This window comes from Vidua macroura, chromosome 8 (assembly GCF_024509145.1).
Source record: "Vidua macroura isolate BioBank_ID:100142 chromosome 8, ASM2450914v1, whole genome shotgun sequence".
In the NCBI taxonomy this organism is placed as follows: Eukaryota; Metazoa; Chordata; class Aves; order Passeriformes; family Viduidae; genus Vidua; species Vidua macroura.
Window position 1 is genome coordinate 24,408,347 of NC_071578.1, and position 6,000 is coordinate 24,414,346.

Sequence of the window (6,000 nt, forward strand, 5' to 3'; positions counted from 1 at the left end):
AGCTACTGGGGAACTCTAAAAGCCTCCATTTAACTTGCTCCTTTCTTTTCACAGCACTCAGACAGTGTTGTAAAGCTGCACCACTGTTAAGGCAAACAACCTCACCGCAAAGCAGTGAATTTAAAGCGCCCGTCTGCCTTTGGCACCTCGGCGTTTGGGCTGGGAAAGGCTGTAAAAGTCAACCCCACCCACTGCCTGTGGAATACTTGTGGGGAATAAATAGAAGGTTTTTCTTGTTCTTCCCGTGATCTGTTGCAGACACTTCACTGCACAATGTCAGCTAATTCTGATATCCCTTCAAGCCCAACAGGTCGCCAAGAGAAGGCAGTGAAACCCCAAACCTTCAGCGGTGGCTTTGGATCCCTGCGGCAGCCAGGGTTTGTTTGGCCACCTGTGTGTTTGTGGCTTTTAAGTGCCTGCCCAGACCCTGAAGTTTCAAGCGTAAGCTAAGAATTTATTATGAGCTTTGCACTTTAAACATTTTTTTTCACTTTAACTTCTTCTATTACTGTTCAACTTCTGCTCATGCAGCAGTATAGGTACAGGCTAAACTGGGATATTGGTGGTTTTGGACGACATGGTTAGAGTTAATACAAACCAAAACCCAACAAAAACCACCTAGCCTGCAGCGAAAAAAACACTTTTGCTATACCTTAAGTGGAATATCTCCAGCCCCCTTTTTTTCCACTGGCTGGTTGTGACAGATTCCCAGAACTAATAAGCCACCCTCTTCTAACAGGAGGAAGGCTCTGGATCTGCCATAATCACTCCTAGCACCCTGGCTCTAAGTGCAATGCTTCCACGTCCTGGGAGGAGTCCAGCATCTGCTCTGCAAACTACAGTGCATAGTTTTGAATGTTATAAATACTTTCTCAAAGAATTACTTTCTCAAATATACCTGTATAAATGTTCATGACTTAACAGTTCTTACTAGCATATAAAACAAAGTTATTTACTCTTGATGCCCATTAACATTTTTCTTGCAAAATCGTATTTTAAAATAATTTATTTAATAGTACTAGGCTCTGCCTTTTTGTGTAATAAAATTTTAAGTATTGATAGTGTATTTTAATATATGGCAATCATATATTGGTTTTCCTCTTGATCCCCCTTATTCCTCTAATTCTCTTTAAAAATAGTTCCTTTGCCTATTTATTCAGAGCACCCTCATTTCCTGACTCTCTTCTGCTTTCCAATCTCTAATAAATGTATCAATAATACAATTAATAAATAGAAATTGGGTTATTCCAGTATTATTTTTTCTTCCTTTGTTGAAGAATAAATTTATCTAATTTCTTCCCTAGCAGGAAGAGATGTGGATTTCTCTGGTTACATGCATGTGTGCTCAGAATTATTTATTTTCCTTGTTAATATTTGTGAGACAGCTCTTCACAATGCCTTGTGAAAAAAGCACATAAAACCATATTATTGGCTATTCTGTTAACTTATTAGTGTAGTCAAATTGTTGAAGGAGGGAACAGATGTCTTTAAAGGAGCCACACTGCTTTGACTGAACAGCTATTGCTTTTTATCTCAATGGTAGACTATGCTGTCTCCAATATTTTTTCACTAGTTTTCCAGTAAAATTTTTATGATTATTAAAAAGGAATTATTTATTATAGACAGTGGCTAGCTAGAACTTCTCAAGTATTGTACACTGTAAGGCTCTAAGTTGACTGAAGCTATAGCACTGACAAACTTTCTCCAAGTAGACTTCCTACCTCTAGCTATCTTTTTTTTCTTTCCAACACAGAAGGAACATTAAGAAAGAAGAATTTAGTGTGGGGTAAATATTTCAATTGCCACATGATAAAAAATTATTTTGGCTATTCTAAATTTAACAAAATGAAACATAGGATGCCAGCATTTATCTCATGACAATTCATGAAAAAAATTTACAAATGAAAAATTTAAAGCAGCTACTAAATTTTAACGTGCATTGCTAGCATAGTTTTGGGGTTTTTTTTTAAACTGCTATTTGCTTTTTAAAAAATCCTACAGAGTACCTTCTGCTTTGAAGGAGTATATTTTGAAATACCTGAATTTGCTGCCTCCTAGCTGAGGCTGTACCTGGCTTAAGAATAAAGCAATAATCGCTCAGAGTTTTTCCAGCAGCAGTTATTATAATTATCAACTTATTTGTTTTCAGGTTTTAGAAGTGGCTATTGGAATGGTGCTTCCCCATTGTTTATTTTAACCACTGGTTAATCAAGACCCAGTGATTCTGTTGCTTGCTCTACATGGACAGTAAGTTCATTTCCTGGAAGGCTTTTGATGATCTATTAACAAATAGCTATTCCTTTTCAGCTTTCACCCAAAAGAAAATGTGGTATAAGTGTAAAGGGCTGTGGTTCTTTTTTGTCTTTTCAGTAACTTCTGATTATGTCAGATTCTGTGGGAAAATGATGTACAAATATGACTGTACAAATTTTTAAGAGAAAAATAATATCTTGCCAAGGACAACTTACTAAAATATTTTTCTTCTTTGATTATCCTGTCCAATATTCGACACCTCTTATATTTTTGAGATTTAGCTTAAGCTAGATTTTCTTGCAGAATTTCTTCAAAACCCCTTGCATTAACTGTTAACTTGGGAATCTCTAGGGATACATAAGTGAATTCATTATTCACATGACTGTGCATGAGCTATTTTTTTTTTTTTTCTTTGCAGGTCTTGCTCTACTGTCTTGAAAATAATCACTGGTTAAAGCTTCTCAGTGCTACACAAAAGCCTGAAATTTTAGCTATAGATTTGAGATGTTGCTAAATTGCATAAGTGTTGAGATGAAAGGGGTTAGTTTAGTCAGGCTTTCAAATGTACATGTCAATGGAGCCTATGTCTTGGCAGAATAGGAAATCATATATGTTTATCCTTTGGCCAAGGGTTGGCCACAATGCAGCTTATATAGACAGTGACACAGCAGATCTTTCCAATTAGCAAACCACAAACATTAGTCTTACTCTGTAGGACCACACTTTTCCAGTCTAAAGAGAAAATCATGTAATTCTGACAGTGTTTGTCACACAGCATCTGTACAGCCTAGAGTATGACTCAGTATGACTGAGCCAGTTGAATGCAAAGGCACTCGTCTCTTGGAGTTCTGACCACTTTCCTCAAAATACCTCTTTTTAACCTTAGCTACAGTAGATAATAGTCAACAAATTTCTACATTTAATTAGTTTGGCTGCATGTTATTCTATATACCTATTAAGCATACTGTAAAATATTTCTTGATGCGGTGTAACCTTCTTGTAATTACCTATTATGACTTGATGTGTTCTTTATCTGAGAAAGAAGAAACTTCTCTTTCTTTTTACTGTGCCATAGAAGTACAAATTACTTACATTCATAAGCAAAACTAGGGTGAATAAAAATCAGTAGTTATATGTTGAACTGAATTTTGATATCAGTACTACTACAGTGAGCCTCTGATAAAGGACTGTGAGTGTTCCTAAATGGCTGCAATAAAAAAAAAAACAAAAACAAAAACAAAACAAAACAAACAAACAAAAAAAAACAAAACAAAACAAAAAAAAAACAAAACAAAAAAACAAAACAAAAAAAAAAACCCAAAAACACCAAAAACCACAAACCCTTTTCTCCTCTGCAGGGTGTTTAAAGCATTTTATGTTAGTAAAGCCTGTTGTTTTGAATGAGTTTCATATCAAGACCAGAAAATACGTGACCTGGCTTTATTAGTTTCGCAGCAAGTCAGACTTTGGGAATGTTACTGTTATCTTCTTTGTGCCTTGGATAACTAATCTGCAGGGAAAAGGCTATCTTGACCTGTGTCAGAAGTATAAATGTGTAACTGTCAGTAAATAAATTTGAGACTTTGTAGGAACATTTTTAGAAGTCTGAGTTTTCACAACTGATGTTTTGACCATTTTTCCACTTATTAGTCATTGCCAAAACTTCTCCCCTTCTTTGGGGAGTTTATTTTCACTGCTGAATCTACCAATCTTTTCTTTCCCCTAGTGCCCTTAAAAAGCCTGACAAAGAGCTAAGAAATTTTAAACTTTTTAGCTGCTGAAGTATCTTCCTGGAAATGAAACTTTTAAAAGTATGTTACTGCTTGGATTAAGAAGGGCTGCATTGTTGGTTAGAGAGAGCTCCCATAAATGCTGCATGGAAGCATCTCATAGCAAACAATGGATACTGGGAAGGAAATTAACAGTGATCCATTGATTTCTTACTACACTTCTGAACTGTTTGTCTGTTTTCAGCTTCTAAACAGTGAATCAATACACAGTCAAGTCTTGATCTCATAGAATAATTGCTGGTATGCAGCAGCACATCTTGTGGTTAGGGCAATAGAGAGAACTTGGGAAGAACTCTATTCCTATTACTTGTTCAGCCACTGAGCTACTCTATGGCATTAGAAAAAGTCTTTCACTTCTTTATGTTCACTTCCTTTATCTCTCTCTTTTTTTCTTTTTATTTCCCTCTTTTTTTTTTTTTTTTTAGATTTTGTGGACATTTTTCTAGGGATATTTTATCCTCTGCTCTCATTTGCCAAGCTCAGCACAAGGCCTGCCTGGATAGACTGGTCACATCTACATAGCACCATCCCCTGTGTCCATTACTGTAGGAAAAGCAGCCTAATAGGTTCATATTGTTATATTGGTTGTACTGTAGAGGAATAGGAGGCAAAAATTATATGTTCCTTTAACTATTTTCAGGTTAATTCCTTGGCTTGACAGATGTTGCAGAGTCATTTCATGCTGTTTGAAAAACAAAATCTATGACAAAGAGCACAAAAAAGTCAAAATTTCTCCTTGGGAAAAAAACACAAAACCAAATAAAAACCAATACCCCAGCCAAAAAATAGAAGAATCGAGGTCAGAAATAGAAAAATATGGTGAGCTAAAGAAAAAGGGAATGCTATATATTATACCTGGAAAACACAAATGCATGAGTTTTGGTAGTCAAACGTAGATGTTAAGGAGGTGGCCATCAGCAATATATATCTTTATTGCCTTTTACCTGTCTCTTCAATTTCTTAGCAAAGAGCTTTTAAACCTATAAGGAGGCTTCATGATGGAACTCTGCCTAGTTCCAATCTCAAATACATACTCTTAATGATTTTATTTATTTTGCTCTGTGTCTGCAGTAGTACGTAGCTTTGTGCAGGCGCAGCAAACCTGCTGATCAAGGCTTCAATAGTGAGCTTCCTCATGAGTGTTTTCTGGTGTATTTTATCAGTGTGTGATTTATTGCCATTTGATGTACTCAATTTTTATTGGAATGGAATAGGAAGAAAAAATCCCTGTTATATCACTGCCAGCTGTTTACAGAAATATTTACCTAATTAGTTGACTACTCAGCCCTACAGACATGGCTGGAACATGGCTTGCTTTGCTTGAGCTTGCACTTTAGCACTGGGTTTAACAGCTTTGTTGTGTGTGCTCATATTTCTTCTCTTCTACTGCTGTGAAGTAGCAACCTTGTTAAAAATACAGTTGATGTTACAAGATACCTTAGTGGATAGCAGGAGTTTGTGTAAAAACCTGAAAAAGAGCCTTCACCTCAAAATGTTTTGAAGAAGGTCTAACTCTTCACAAAATTTAAAGCTGGAAAAGGCTATGGAAATGTTTGCTCTGAACAACCCTAGTGAGCAAGATAGCAAATTTTGCCAAGAATTTTATAATCTTTCTAGCATCGTTGGCTAAAAATATCTTCTTGATTATCTTCTTGATCTGAAAAACACCCCTGCAACAGAAAGGGCATCAGCTCCAGTGGGTAATCACTCTCCAAATTAAAATTGCCCTCAGCTGCTAGTTATCAGATTTTTGGGTGGGATTTAGTTTTTTCTGCTGATGCTGTGCCACACTCCAGGCCAATAGGTTTCAGTTTTTCTAATTACATGGTGCTTTATTTCTCTGAAGGTTCTTTTGTTCCAAAATCATATTGCCTTTTCATTTTACTATATTAAATTGTTTGAGGCCCTTTATTACTAAGTTAAAAAATTATTCTATATATATATTTTTTTAAAGTGT